At 42.7% G+C, this 16118-nt stretch overlaps 1 pseudogene; it reads left to right on the plus strand.

Moving 5' to 3' along the window:
- Positions 1-16118, plus strand: part of LOC115165376 (receptor-type tyrosine-protein phosphatase U-like) — a 282163-nt pseudogene that overhangs the window by 129674 nt on the left and 136371 nt on the right.

Raw genomic sequence — 16118 nt, forward strand, 5'->3', positions numbered from 1 at the left:
TACCTTCAAACTCAGTGCCTCTTTGCTTGATGTCATGGGAAAATCAAAAGAAATCAGCCAATACCTCAGAAAAAAATTGTAGTCTTCCACAAGTCTGGTTCATCCTTAGGAGCAGTTTCCAAATGCCTGAAGGTACCACGTTCATCTGCACAAACAATAGTACGCAAGTATAAACACCATGGGACCACGCAGCCATCATACTGCTCAGGAAGGAGACGCGTTCTGTCTCCTAGAGATGAACGTACTTTGGTGCGAAAAGTGCAAATCAATCCCAGAACAACAGAAAAGGATCTTGTGAAGGTGCTGGAGGAAACCGGTACAAAAGTATCTATATCCACAGTAAAACGAGTCCTTTATCGACATAACCTGAAAGGCAGCTCAGCAAGGAAGAAGCCACTGCTCCAAAACCGGCATAAAAAAGCCACACTTTGGTTTGCAACTGCACATGGGGACAAAGATCGTACTTCTTGGAGAAATGTCCTCTGGTCTGATGAAACAAAAATATTGTTTTGCCATCGTTATGTTTGGAGGAAAAAGGGTGAGGCTTGCAAGCCGAATATCACCATCCCAACCGTGAAGCACGGGGGTGGCAACATCATGTTGTGGGGGTGCTTTGCTGCAGGAGGGACTGGTGCACTTCACAAAATAGATGGCATCATGAGGGACGAAAATTATGTGGATATATTGAAGCAAGATCGCAAGACATCAGTCAGGATTTTAAAGTTTGGTTGCAAATGGGTCTTCCAAATGGACAATGACCCCAAGCATGCTTCCAAAGTTGTGGCAATGGGAATGTGATGAAATAAATAAAAGCTGAAATAAATCATTCTCTCTACTATTATTCTGACATTTCACATTCTTAAAATAAAGTGGTGATCCTAACTGAACTAAGACAGGATAGTTTTTACTAGGATTAAATGTCAGGAATTGTGAAAAACTGAGTTTAAATGTATTTGGCTAACGTGTATCTAAACTTCTGACTTCAACTGTATATAAAGTGTAATATTGGGATGCAAACTCAAAATTGAATAAATGTGACCTCTATATCTAACATGGTACAGGTGTGCATAGCAATGTGTGATGTGTATACTTTTGTTTCAATGTAGATTTGTTTAAGACTGCCAAGAGTCACTCTGTTTGAATCTGATTTAGCCCACTGCATTAAAAGGTTGTTAAGAGTCTGAGGCAAAAGCATCTATTGATCTAAATGTTTTCAGAACTCTCTATTGCTCCCATTTCTTGATATGTTTACAAGTGCCTCTCTTCCACCCTTGATGTCAGAGAGGAACAAAGCCTTGTTGTTGGGATCAAATAGAGAGAGGCTTCAGAGAATTCAAATGGGAGGAAAAATGAAAAGGAGAAGTGTCTTTGCCCTTCCGTTTCCCTTGCTCTGAGATTTCCCCTGTATTTATATGTATTTTTTCAATGGGAGCATCTCTCTGCATTTTTTTTCACCACTGCTTTTACATCAATCCACTGTCTTTCGTTCCCCTCTTAACTTTCTTAACCTCTCTCATTTGCTCTATTCATAGTTTCTCATACTTCTCGTTATCTTAGTGTGGTATTCTCTCCTACTACTACCCACCAGGGATCTCCCTCCATCCTTGTCATTGTGGCATACCTAGCATCCCCCAGTACAGCCTGTGACCAGGGTCTGGGTCCTGCAGTGCTCCATATGAGTTATGATGTACTGGATCAGTCCTAATCTTGTTATGTATGTTCCTACGCCCTTGGGAGGATCAGCAGGGGATGAATGTGACTTTATCAGATTTCACAGGCTTTTGAATCATAATTCATAAAAAGTAATAATGCATTATATATCTCTGTGAGTGTGTTACTGTGGGTGCATGTATGTATGTATGTGTGTGTGTGTGTGTGTGTGTGTGTGTGGGTGCACGTGGGTGTGTGCATCCATGGGTGTGTGTGTACTGTATATTCAGGCGGTGGAGGAGTTATTATATATGCCTGGGTGTGGCTGTGAGTCACATGAAGATGATAAAAGAATGCATGAACAGTAGATCAGTAGATCTCAGGAGAGTTCTTTCTTCAACAAGGACAACATTTACTCCTGGCGAACATAATACAGTTCAGAAGATCATACATACACATAAACAAGCATGCATTCAGATTTTGCTTGTTGGTCCAGTATGCCTCATCAGTTGATGAGACAGTATGCTTTGGGGGGATGGGAGTTCTGTTATTTGTAACATATTGCCAGGTGTGGAGCTAACACTAGTTATTCAAGCAGTAAATATATATATTTTTAACCACTTACCATTCTCTCTATTTAATTTTTCTTTTTTTGTGTAACGCTTTGCTGTTAATGTTATTCAGTGAAGATTGTTTTAAAGTATGAACATTATAGGTCAACAGTTCACTGCTTAAATTAAGGTAGGACAAACGTCATCACCTGCAAACAGGAGGAAACTTCTATACCTGCATTGCTTGCTGTTTGGGGTTTTAGGCTGGGTTTCTGTACAACACCTTGAGATATCTGCTGATGTAAGAAGGGCTTTGTAAATACATTTGATTTGAAACTTTGTTGAAGCTAACATCAATTCTAAAAAGTGTTTGTTAGTCAATGTGTATGTCTAGCGAGTAAATATTTACATATTATTTTACATGGAGAAAATGACTCTCAGCATGAATGTTAATGAATGTAAATTCTAGCGTTGGTTGGTTAGCTCAAATTATTTTGTACTGCCACAGCAATTTACACAATATGGCAATACATAATGTCAACTCTAAGTAATATTCCACATAACATGTATAACTCACCTGTCATAATAGCAGCATAATATCTGTCACATATACTATATAGTCCAGTTATGGACTAACTAAATGTTGCTATGGCATTGCAGTTGACATACAGTATTGAGGCAGAATGTCAAGTCCTTCATCCTTTTAAGCTTCCATCTTGAGGCTCCAAGTTGGCAACAAAGATATGAAGTCAAGCATTAAACCAGGCAAGCTATTACAGAAACCTAAAAACCTATAATCCTCTCTTGTGAATGAATGAATAGGCTACAAATCAGGTGTCAAGCTCATATTAAAGGTGACAGAGAAAGTGTATAATCATAGAGTTGATAATGATAAGGGTTGACGGGTTTGGCTTTTCAGAAAAGTCAAATGACTGTTGTTTCATGAGAGGCGGAGGTTTCACCTTAATCATCATGTGCTGTGTTTAAAGGAGAGCCTGTTGAGGTTGTGTTGACCCCAGCTCTTTGCTGGAATAATGAGTTTGTGGAATAATGAGTTTGTAACAGGAGTTCCAAGTAACGTGCTGCTTCTAAAGAAGTTCTTCACACCGTGCGCTAGGATTTCAAAGTAAATGGATGGAGCTCAAGGTTAAAGTTGAACAGCATGTCCATCACTGCAGCATTCAAGTTATTTAAAGTTGTCATATTTCAGAGTCCACCAGGGTCAATCCTTAGACCTTTGCAACATCTTGAAGCGAGGTCAGTACTTGTTGTATGTCCGTGTCGATCAACCTTTCTGAACGAGCTACACATGCTGCACATGTTTTCAGGGCTTTAACTCATTGAGAATCAAGGAACATTGTGCATCAGTTGAGATAGTGGACTGCACATTCCTCCCTTCCATCATTACTTCTCCATTCTCTCAATCTTGCTGTGATTGTTTCTTGTCCTTGTAGTCCTGCCACCAAGCTGTGCATTCACTTTCATGTCCCCCCTGAAACAGACGGGCACGGTGGAGAGTGTTAGGCAAAGCGCCATGGCTGAGAGATGGACTCGCCCACCACCTCCCAAAATATCTCACCACAGTGAGAGATGACACAGCAACAAATTGGCCAAAGGTGCACCTTCCATCTTCCAACTCATATATGTTTCGAGACTCCTTTGAGGAGGATTTAATAAAGGTGACAGCATCCGGGACAATAGTGCCATTAGTTAACTGTTTGAGTGTTTGTTGAGAGTTTGAGTGAGCCTGTTATAGAGCCTGTTTTTTTTGCTGAATAAAATTCATGTTGAACTGAATTTCAGTGTATCGAATACATTTTTCTTTGCATATTTGATACCTCCAACTCTCTCATTGCATATTCAACACCTCCCCATCGTCAATGGAGGGTCAAAGGCATCCATATAAAATGGAGAACAATACATGTGTCCCTACATAACATTAACTTGCAGAGACAACAGAAACATGTTAGAAGCATGTGTATAAAACTAAGAGCACACACAATTTCCCTTCACAGAGTCTGTGAGGAGAACATTGCCTGCTCATTCGCTCTTACTTTTACGAGTCCCTCGAGTACCTCTGGGTGCAGAAACAGGGAATGACTCTGAAAGATCTAATTAAGCAAAGCACCTTGAGAGTACAGAGATCTCAACCCCAGGAGCACAGACACAAATCAGGGGATGGTAGGCTGGAGAGGAGGAGATTTTAGTTGTACAAGACCCCTCTCGGGCCTTTAGATATGTGGCCACACCACCCCTCTCTACCCCTTTAACATAGGGGGCCAAGGGGCGTCCAGATCTGTTGCTTCTTATAATAGATAATTTGTGGAATCTAAACCAAGGGAAGTTACTCCCATCTATATGTCAAGAAGTAACTGGACTGTATGTTTCTTTTTCTTTTGTAGTGTAGTGGAATAATGTAGAATAGTATCACTCCATCAGGTTTTGTAATACACTTCATATTCACTGAGTTACTGGAGAGGGGTTACAAAATATGTCTCTCTTTGTGGGGCATATTTCAGTTATAAGGTACGAGGAGGTGTAGCATATGTCTGAGAGTCACGTGTGTAATTCGACCTCCAGCCCTATCCTCTCTTCCCTCGCTGCCCTCCCTCCCTTTTTCTTTCCCCTCTCCCATACTCTCTCTGTCTTTCTCCCTCCCACCATCCATTGCAACGCGGGATGCCTGGATACAGCCCTTAGCCGTGGTATATTGGCCATATACCACAAACCCCTGAGGTGCCTTATTGCTATTATAAACTGGTTACCAACGTAATTAGAGCAGTAAAAATAAATGTTTTGTCATACCTGTAGTATATGGTCTGAAATACCACGGCTGTCAGCCAATCAGCATTCAGGGCTCGAACCACTTAATTTATAAATATGAATAATATGCATGTAAATCTCTCATGGCCCAAAGCGGAGGAGAGATTGACTTGTTTTTGTAAGAAGTGTTGACATCCTGAATGCAGAAGGTCTGTTTAAACTACTGCACACAACTCTGACACCCATGCATACCCCACAAGAACAGACTATGGGTGGTGCACAGTACTACAGTGCCATGGCTACATGAAACTCTATTCCACATCAGGTCACTGATGCAAGAAGTAGAATCATATATATATATATATATACTGCTCAAAGAAATAAAGGGAACACTAAAATAACACATCCTAGATCTGAATGAATGAAATAATGTTATTAAATACTTTCTTCACATAGTTGAATGTGCTGACAACAAAATCACACAAAAATAATCAATGGAAATCCAATTTATCAACCCATGGAGGTCTGGATTTGGAGTCACACTCAAAATTAAAGTGGAAACCCACACTACAGGCTGATCCAACTTTGATGTAATGTCCTTAAAACAAGTCAAAATGAGGCTCAGTAGTGTGTGTGGCCTCCACGTGCCTGTATGACCTCCCTACTACGCCTGGACATGCTCCTGATGAGGTGGCGGATGGTCTCCTAAGGGATCTCCTCCCAGACATGGACTAAAGCATCCGCCAACTCCTGGACAGTCTGTGGTGCAACGTGGCGTTGGTGGATGGAGCGAGACATGATGTCCAAGATGTGCTCAATTGGATTCAGGTCTGGGGAACGGGCGGGCCAGTCCATAGCATCAATGCCTTCCTCTTGCAGGAACTGCTGACACACTCCAGCCACATGAGGTCTAGCATTGTCTTGCATTAGGAGGAACCCAGGGCCAACCGCACATGGTCTCACAAGGGGTCTGAGGATCTCATCTCGGTACCTAATGGCAGTCAGGCTACCTCTGGCGAGCACATGGAGGGCTGTGCGCCCTCCCCCAAAGAAATGCCACCCCACACCATGACTGACCCACCGCCAAACCGGTCATGCTGGAGGATGTTGCAGGCAGCAGAATGTTCTCCACGGCGTCTCCAGACTCTGTCACGTCTGTCACATGTGCTCAGTGTGAACCAGCTTTCATCTGTGAAGAGCACAGAGCGCCAGTGGTGAATTTGCCAATCTTGGTGTTCTCTGGCAAATGCCAAACGTCCTGCACGGTGTTGGGCTGTAAGCACAACCCCACCTGTAGACGTCGGGCCCTCATACCACCCTCATGGAGTCTGTTTCTGACCGTTTGAGCAGACACATGCACATTTGTGGCCTGCTGGAGGTCATTTTGCAGGGCTCTGGCAGTGCTCCTCCTGCTCCTCCTTGCACAAAGGTGGAGGTAGCGGTCCTGCTGCTGGGTTGTTGCCCTCCTACGGCCTCCTCCACGTCTCCTGATGTACTGGCCTGTCTCCTGGTAGCGCCTCCATGCTCTGGACACTACGCTGACAGACACAGCAAACCTTCTTGCCACAGCTCGCATTGATGTGCCATCCTGGATGAGCTGCACTACCTGAGCCACTTGTGTGGGTTGTAGACTCCGTCTCATGCTACCACTAGAGTGAAAGCACCGCCAGCATTCAAAAGTGACCAAAACATCAGCCAGGAAGCATAGGAACTGAGAAGTGGTCTGTGGTCACCACCTGCAGAACCACTCCTTTATTGGGGGTGTCTTGCTAATTGCCTATAATTTCCACCTGTTGTCTTTTCCATTTGCTCAACAGCATGTGAAATTTATTGTCAATCAGTGTTGCTTCCTAAGTGGACAGTTTGATTTCACAGAAGTGTGATTGACTTGGAGTTACATTGTGTTGTTTAAGTGTTCCCTTTATTTTTTTGAGCAGTGTATATATATATCAAAATACATGTTCTGGAACAGCCGAGTCTGTGAAGAGACACACACACCTGCACAGACACACATACACATAATAAGTCATGCACTCTGCACACACACACATGGATTGTGTTTAATTGTAGATATCAGTCATTTAGGCAGATTACCTTAGTGTTCTTGGGCACAGGCACTATGGTGGTCTCCTTAAACATGTTGGTATTACAGACTTGGACAGGGAGAGGTTGAAAATGTCAGTGAAGACACTTGCTAGTTGGTCAGCGCATGCTCGCAGTACACATCCTGGTAATCCATCTGGCCCTGTTGCCTTGTGAATGTTGACCTGTTTAAAGGTCTTACTCACATCAGCTGCGGAGAGCGTGATCACACAGTCTTCCAGAACAGCTGGAGCTTTCATGCATGTTTCAGTGTTATTTGTCTCGAAGCGAGTATAGATGTTGTTTAGCTCGTCTGGTAGGCTCGTGACACTGGGCAGCTCTTGGCTGTGCTTCCCTTTGTAGTCTTTAATGGTTTGCAAGCTGTGCCACATCCGACGAGCGGATGTTGCCTGCAATCCATGGCTTCTGGTTAGGGTATGTATGTACGGTCACTGTGGGGACGACATCATCAATGCACTGACTGCTGTGGTGTACTCCTCAGTGCTATTGGAGGAATCCCGGAACATATTCCAGTCTGTGCTAGCAAAACAGTCCTGTAGCTTAGCATCTGTTTCATCTGACCACTTTTTTATTTATCTAGTCACTGGTGCTTCCTGCTTTAACTTTTGCTTGTTAGCAGGAATGGAATTATGGTCAGATTTGCCAAATGGAGGGCGAGGGAGAACTTTGTATGCGTCTCTGTGTGTGAAGTAAAGGTGGTCCAGAGTTTTTTTTCCCCTCTGGTTGCACATTTAACTGGTGAGCTCCACTTCATTTAGAATTCTGGGGCAACAAGTTATGACAGAAGAAAAGCTGCTAGTATCTAACTATAGTTGACAAACAAATGGCCTACCAAATGTCGGAAATTATCATATGGTTTACCAAATGTCATCAGTTATAATATGGCTTACCAAATGTTAGAAATGATAAGCAGAAAGTTTTCTAAATTAGGGGTGAAAGTAGCCAGTAGGCTTTATGGTCCAGTACGGAGTATCAGCAAAATAAATTATTATGTAATTATGGTGGATCGAACTGCGCAGGTAGCCTACTTTTTTTTAAGTGATTTGTTTGACAATCAGATGAAAACATGATGACACAACACCCATTATATCGGAAATTTTGCCTGCAAAAACAACAGTATATTGGATAAGATGTTTACATGCCACAGTATCCTGTCTAAGATTAGCATATGTCAGGCATCTTATCCAGGTTTCTCATAACCGTGATACAAGCTTTTTCAAGTTATTGCAAACAGGATATGATGTTTATATGTGTCAACTCAAAAACAAAAATGTTGACTATCCAGAATAATAATGGGATATTGGTGGGCATGTAAATGTTGTCAGTGAGGCTAGCATCTGAAGAGAAGTTACTCTCTTAGGAGGGATATGTCATTGAGATCTTTAGTGCTTCTATTCTATCCTCAGCAGAAATTTGAATGATTCCTTTCTAAAATGGGTTGAAAAATGCACTTCTACTCTAGTTACGTTATTTGGCCGAAATGAATGATACAGTACTTGTAAACACATTCAGAATAACTTACGTGGCTTACAATTACATTTCAGAACACTGTATCTTAACCCAAAGGGAACTTGAAGGATGAGTCAGGTTAATCAGTTCATGTACCCCCCAATGGCGAAACACAAATGCAAAAACAGACATTTTGCTCAACGCTGAGGTTGGGGTCATGGCATTACAGTATGCATTATCTCTGACCCTCGTGTGACATTACCCTTGTTTCTCTCTCATCCCTCCAGGTTCATATTTGCTGGTGAACTCTTCCCAGCATGCTGCAGGGCATCGCGCCCAGCTCCTGCTGCAGACGCTGAGTGAAAACGACACACACTGTGTCCAGTTCAGCTACTTCCTGTACAGCCGCGATGGCCACAGTCCAGGGGCACTGCGGGCGTACGTTCGGGTCAACGGCGGCCCGCTGGGTAGCCCAGTATGGAACACGTCGGGGTCCCACGGACGACAGTGGCACCAAGTGGAGCTGGCTGTCAGCACCTTCTGGCCCAATGAGTACCAGGTAAATCCCTCCCAGTGGCATCACTTCACTGCTACGTTCAGTCGTTACACAGCATGCTTCAATTTTCCCACTGCGTCAGCTATACATAATAGTGGTTAGAATCGAACAGGCTCATTCTTATCCCATTTACTTAATGTATCATGTTAATGTAGTCCGTATAAGGTTTTATTTAAGGCCTAGTGAAGGTGTTAGATATTAACACAAATATACAGCATAAGGGTAACCAGCCAATAGCTGAGCCTGATCATCCAGGACTGTGTGTGTTAACTTTACTGTTCTCCAACAGTGAGATACTGTACGCCACGGGGAGACCTTGTTGTTAATCACATGCAAAGCTAGCTCATTTTAATTATCATTGCTCCCTTGGTAAATGTAGGCTAGGTTAGCACTAAAAGGGCCTAACTGGTTTCTATGTGGCCAGGCTTGTTACAGTTTAACCTACTGAGACTGTCACTGCTAACTGTACATCAGCAGTTGGAATACACAACACAACTTCACTCCCTCAGTGGCAAGTCATTATCCACTCAGAAGCAAATTTACTGGCAGCCACTGTTGGTACCTGTGCGCTTTCTATTGGCCTTCGGATGGCACGACCGGGCCATCAATTACATTTATATTTTCTGCAAACTCTGGGGCGCTGTCAAAAAGCAATTAAGTTGAGAAGTGTGCATTTTTTTGAGAACTGTCAAACCCTTCGACTTAATTAACTTCCATACTGTTCTGCAGGATCTGACCTTAAAGTGTAAATAATAGCTTTGTACAAACAGGAGCCAAAGGTAGGATGACACTGTGGAATTATCACTACATGGCCTGACAATGAGGGGTATTTAAACTTGACACACACAACACAACACACACACACAACACACAAAGTTGAGCCCTTTGGAAATACCTGGATTTCTGCATAAATTGGTCATAAAAAATTGTATCTAAACTTTATCTAGGTCACATTCTGCTTAAACTAATAACACACAAGCAATTGTAGGTTTTCATGTCTTTATTGAACACACCGTATAAACCTTCACAGTGCAGGGTGGAAAAAGTATGTGAACCCTTGGATTTAATAACTGGTTGATCCTCCTTTGGCAGCAATAACCTCAATCAAACGATTTCTGTAGTTGTGGAGCAGACCTGCACAACGGTCAGGAGGAATTTTGGACCATTCCTCTTTACAAAACTGTTTCAGTTCAGCAATATTATTGGGATGTCTGGTGTGAACTGCTCTCTTGAGGTCATGCCACAGCATCTCAATCAGGTTGAGGTCAGGACTCTTTCTCCAGAAGTTGTATTTTCATCTGTTGAAGCCATTCTGTTGTTGATTTACTAATGTGTTTTGGTTCATTGTCCTGTTGCATCACCCAACTTCTGTTGAGCTTCAATTGGCGGACAGATAGCCTAACATTCTCCTGCAAAATGTCTTGATAAACTTGGGAATTCATTTTTCCGTCGATGATAGCAAGCTGTCCAGGCCCTGAGGCAGCAAAGCAGCCCCAAACCATGATGCTCCCTCCACCATAGTTTACAGTTGGAATGAGGTTTTGATGCTGGTGTGCTGTGGCTTTTTTTCTCTACACATAGTGTTGTGTGTTCCTTCCAAACAATTTACCTGTCCACAGAATATTTTGCCAGTAGCGCTGTGGAACATCCAGGTGCACTTTTGCAAACTTCAGACGTGCAGCAATGTTTTTTTGGACAGCTGTGGCTTCTTCCGTGGTGTCCTCCCATGAGCACCATTCTTGTTTAGTGTATTTACGTATTGTAAGTATTATGTGATTAAATTAATCATGTAACAATTTACTCAGTAGTAACCTGGGGTACCACGGGAAAAGTTTGTTTTATGAGTTACCATTTCCCAAATTAACTCAAGAAAAGATCAGAATATCTCAATATCATAGCAGTCAATCATGAATTAGTATTACCTCATATTAGTCTCATTCTGATTGTAACCTGTTAAATCTGCTCGAACCCTAGTCTACATGATGATTCAGCGATACATAAATTGGCTTAATTATGTATTTACTAACTAAATAGTCACATAGAATTACATAAACACACACACAGGATAGATTATACATTGATTACTACATAATGCAATGAAAAGTCCCTAGTGGACTAACCCCATGTGACGGCTGGTTACACAATGAAGGGGTGGGGAAAGAAAGAGCGGGAGAAGGAGAGACAAATTAATTCAACTATTGTACATACAGTTGAATAATACGCTCATTGTAAATGTAGATATTTAGCTGTAGGCGGTGCATGTCTAGTCTTCTTCTCTCTTGAGTTTCAGAGGGTCTTACCATTTTCTGGTCAGGTAAAGTCTAACCATTTTACACGTGTAGCCACAGCTCCACACTTTCTGGAGCCAGTAAGTCTGGCTTACTGTCCGTATACCGGTCTTTAGTTTTAAACCATTACTCTGCCATGTAGCCACCACTCCACAATGTCTGGTTTAATGTAAATATTGTTAGGAGTCCTTTTATAAACACTCTGGGGGAAAAAGGGGTGTTCCATCCTTTTGGTATAATGTCTGTGCTCACGTTGGCGTGGTTACTGACTGGGTAAAACTTTACATGAAAAACAATTCTCATTTAGAATGCTAAAATCACATTTAATCTTCTCACAAATTGTTTCATATTTAATCATATAAGTTCACAACATTTAGATGTAACTCTGACATATATATTGTGAAATCTCTTGAAGTTACGATGTTTCCATTATAACATCTTTAATGATATCCCAGAACAATTACGCTGCTGCTACTCTCTGTTATTATCCATGCATAGTCACTTTAATAAATCTACCTACATGTACATATTACCTCAATTACCTCGACTAACCGGTGCCCCCACATATTGACTCTGTACCAGTACCCCCTGTATATAGCCTCACTATTGTTATTTTATTGCTGCTCTTCAATATTGGTTATTTTTATTTATGTTTTTTGTATTTTTATTAAAACTGCATTGGTGGTTAAGGGCTTGTACGTAAGCATTTCACTGTTATAATCGGCGTATGTGAAATACAATTAATTTGATAATTTGATTTGATTGGCAGAGATAATGGATGGGCTGGACATGTCGAGAGATTAGTTCGGATTGGTCTGCAATGTAGCACGCTTCTGTCTAATGCATGAGCGGGTCAGTATTTGTTTCTAATGCAGATTTTTTTAAGATATCAAGGTGTTGCTCTCCACTTTCTGGAGGACAGAGTTTTGAAATCAGTGGAAGGCCAGCTGGAATTAGAGTATGGAAGCTTAGGAGATGGAGAAAATTCTGGCCTTAGATCGCAAATATGCAGAGGGAGTTGAACATTGAACACACAGGAGGCTGTATAAAATACATGTCTCCAGATTACATCTTCAAACTAAGGGCAACCATGGCATCTGTGACAGAAAGAGAGAAGCGTCCTTCCATGTAAGATAGTCTAGCTAGCTACATTTCAGATATTACACGTTTCTAATTTTGTCAGAAAGATGTTTTGATTTCAAGTTAAAGCGTACTGTTAGGTAGCTAGCTAACATTCGCTGGCTGGCTCGCTAGCTAACGTTACGTGTATGATCTGTGAAGTAATATTAATCACATTTCAGAGCCATTTGCATTGCTAGTTATAGCCTAAGGTTAGCTAGCTAACATTGAACCTGGTTGGTTAGCTACCTGCAGATTCATGCAGAGTAGGAACATTATGAGTTGGGGTTATGGTTTGTTGTTTAGCTAGCTAGCAACATGTCTAAGCAAAATACTCCACTATGCAAGTAACCATTTCAATAGAATGTTCATGATGTCACTGCGACACTGTCGATAGACGTAGCTGGTAAATGTTGCCAGCAGCACAGTTACAGTCAACTACTCAGTCCTTAATGATTACAAGCATACCTATAACATGATACTGCCACCACTATGCTTGAAAATATGGAGAGTGGTACTCAGTAATGTGTTGTATTGGATTTGCTCCAAACATAACAGTTTGTAGTCAGGACAAAAATGTAATTGCTAAGCCGCAGTATTACTTTAGTGCCTTGTTGCAAACATGATGCATGTATTGGAATATTTGTATTCTGTACATGTTTCCTTCTTTTCACTCTATCAATTAGGAGAGTATTGTGGAGTAACTACAATGCTGTTGATCCATCCTCAGTTTTCTCCTATCACAGCCATTAAACTCTGTAATTATTTTAAAGTCACCATTGGCCTCATGATGTAATCCCTGAGCTTTTTTTTCTTCCTCTCCGGCAACTGAGTTAGGAAGGACACCTGTATATTTGTAATGACTGGGTGTACTAATTCACCATCCAAATTGTAATTAATAACTTCACCATGCTCAAAGGGATATGTAATGTCTGCTTTTTTACCCATCTACCAATAGGTGCCCTTTTTTGCGAGGCATTGGAAAACCTCCCTGGTCTTTGTGGTTGAATCTGTGTTTGAAATTCACTGCTCGACTGAGGGACAAAACAGATACAGTAATTGTATGTGTGGGGTACAGAGATGAGGTACATGTAGTCGTTTAAAAATAATATTAAACACTATTATTACACACCTAGTGAGTCCATGCAACTTACATTGCATTTAGAATGTATTCAGACCCCTTGAATTTTTTCACATTTTGTTACTTTACAGCCTTGTTCTAAAATGGATTAAATAAAAAATGTTCCTCATCAATCTGCACACAATACCCCATAATGACGAAGTGAAAACAGGTTTTTAGACATTTGTGCAAATGTATTAAAAATTAAAAACAGATACCTTATTTACATAAGTATTCAGACCCTTTGCTATGAGACTCGAAATTCAATAAAATGTATTTCAATCAATCAAATGTGTTTATAAAGCCCTTCTTACATCAGCTAATGTCACAAAGTGCTGTACAGAAACCCAGCCTAAAACCCCAAACAGCAAGCAATGCAGCTGTAGAAGCACAGTGGCTAGGAAAAACTCCCTAGAAAGGCCAGAACCTAGGAAGAAACCGAGAGAGGAACCAGGCTATGAGGGGTGGCCAGTCCTCTTCTGGCTGTGCCGGGTGGAGATTATAACAGAACATGGCCAAGATGTTCAAATGTTCATAGATGACTAGCAGGGTCAAATAATAATAATCACAGTGGTTGTCGATGGTGCAACAGGTCAGCGCCTCAGGAGTAAATGTCAGTTGGCTTTTCATAGCCAATCATTCAGAGTATCTCTACCGCTCCTGCTGTCTCTAGAGAGTTGAAAACTGCAGGTCTGGGACGGGTAGCACATCCAGTGAACAGGTCAGAGTTCCATAGCCGCAGGCAGAACAGTTGAAACTGGGGCTGCAGCACAGCCAGGTGGACTGGGGACAGCAAGGCGTCATCACGCCAGTAGTCCTGATGCATGGTCCTAGAGCCCAGGTCCTCCGAGAGAGAGAGAGAAAGAAAGAAAGAGAGAATTAGAGAGAGAGAGAATTAGAGAGAGCATACTTACATTTACACAGGACACCGGATAAGACAGGAGAAATACTCCAGATATATCAGACTGACCCTAGCCCCCCACACATAAACTACTGTAGCATAAATACTGGAGGCTGAGACAGGAGGGGTCGGGAGACACTGTGGCCCCGTCCGACGATACCCCCGGACAGTGCCAAACAGGCAGGATATAACCCCACCCACTTTGCCAAAGCACAGCCCCCACACCACTAGAGGTATATCGAAATTGAACTCAGGTGCATCCTGTTTTCATTGGTCATCCTTGAGATGTTTCTACATCTTGAATGGAGTCCACCTGCAATTGATTGGACATGATTGGGAAAGGCACATACCTGTCTATATAAGGTCACACATTTGACATTGTATGTCAGAGAAAAAAACGAGACAGGATTATGTTGAAGCACAGATCTGGGGAAGGGTGCCAAAAAATGTCACCAGCATTGAACGTCCCCTAGAACACAGTGGCCTCTTTCATTCTTAAATGGAAGAAGTTTGGAACCACCAAGACTTCCTAGAGGTTGCCACCTGGCCAAACTGAGTAATCGGGGGAGAAGGGCCTTGGTCAGGGAGGTGACTGAGTAGCCAATGGTTACTCTGACAGAGCTCCAGAGTTCCTCTTTGGAGATGGTTGTCCTTCTGGAAGGTTCTCCCATCTCAGCAGCACTCCACCAATCAGACTTTTATGGTAGTGGCCAGACTGAAGCCACTCCTCAGTAAAAGGCACATGACGGTCCGCTTGGAGTTTGCCAAAAGCCACCTAAAGGACTCTCAGACCATGAGAATCAAGATTCTCTGGTCTGATGAAAGTAAGATTGAACTCTTTGGCCTGCATGCCAGCGTCACGTCTGCAGGAAACCTGGCATCAACCCTACGGTGATGCATTGTGGTGGCAACATCATGCTGTGCGGATGTTTTTCAGCAGCAGCAAAAGAAAGATGCCCAGGGTCCCTGCTCATCTGCGTGAACGTGCCTTCTGCATGCTGCAAGGAGGCATGAGGACTGCAGATGTGGCCAGGGCAATAAATTGCAATGTCCGTACTGTGAGACGCCTAAGACAGCACTACAGGGAGACAGGACGGACAGCTGATCATCCTCGCAGTCGCAGAACACGTGTAACAACACCTGCACAGGATCGGTACATCCGAACATCACACCTGTGGGACAGGTATGGGATGGCAACAACAACTGCCCGCATTACATCAGGAACGCACAAACCCTCCATCAGTGCTCAGACTGTCCGCAATAGGCTGAGAGAGGCTGGACTGAGGGCTTGTAGGCCTGTTGTAAGGCAGGTCCTCACCAGACATCCCCGGCAACAACGTCACCAATGGGCACAAACCCACCGTCGCTAGACCAGACAGGACTGGCATAAAGTGCTCTTCACTGACGAGTCACAGTTTTGTCTCACCGGGGGTGATGGTCGGATTTGCGTTTATCGTCGAAGGAATGAGCGTTACACTGAAGCCTGTACTCTGGAGTGGGATTGATTTGGAGGTGGAGGGTCCGTCATGGTCTGAGGCAGTGTGTCACAGCATCATCGAACTGAGCTTGTTGTCATTGCAGGCAATCTCAACGCTGTGCTTTACAGGGAAGACATCCT

The sequence above is a fragment of the Salmo trutta genome, chromosome 3 (genome assembly GCF_901001165.1).
Source record: "Salmo trutta chromosome 3, fSalTru1.1, whole genome shotgun sequence".
Classification (NCBI taxonomy): Eukaryota; Metazoa; Chordata; class Actinopteri; order Salmoniformes; family Salmonidae; genus Salmo; species Salmo trutta.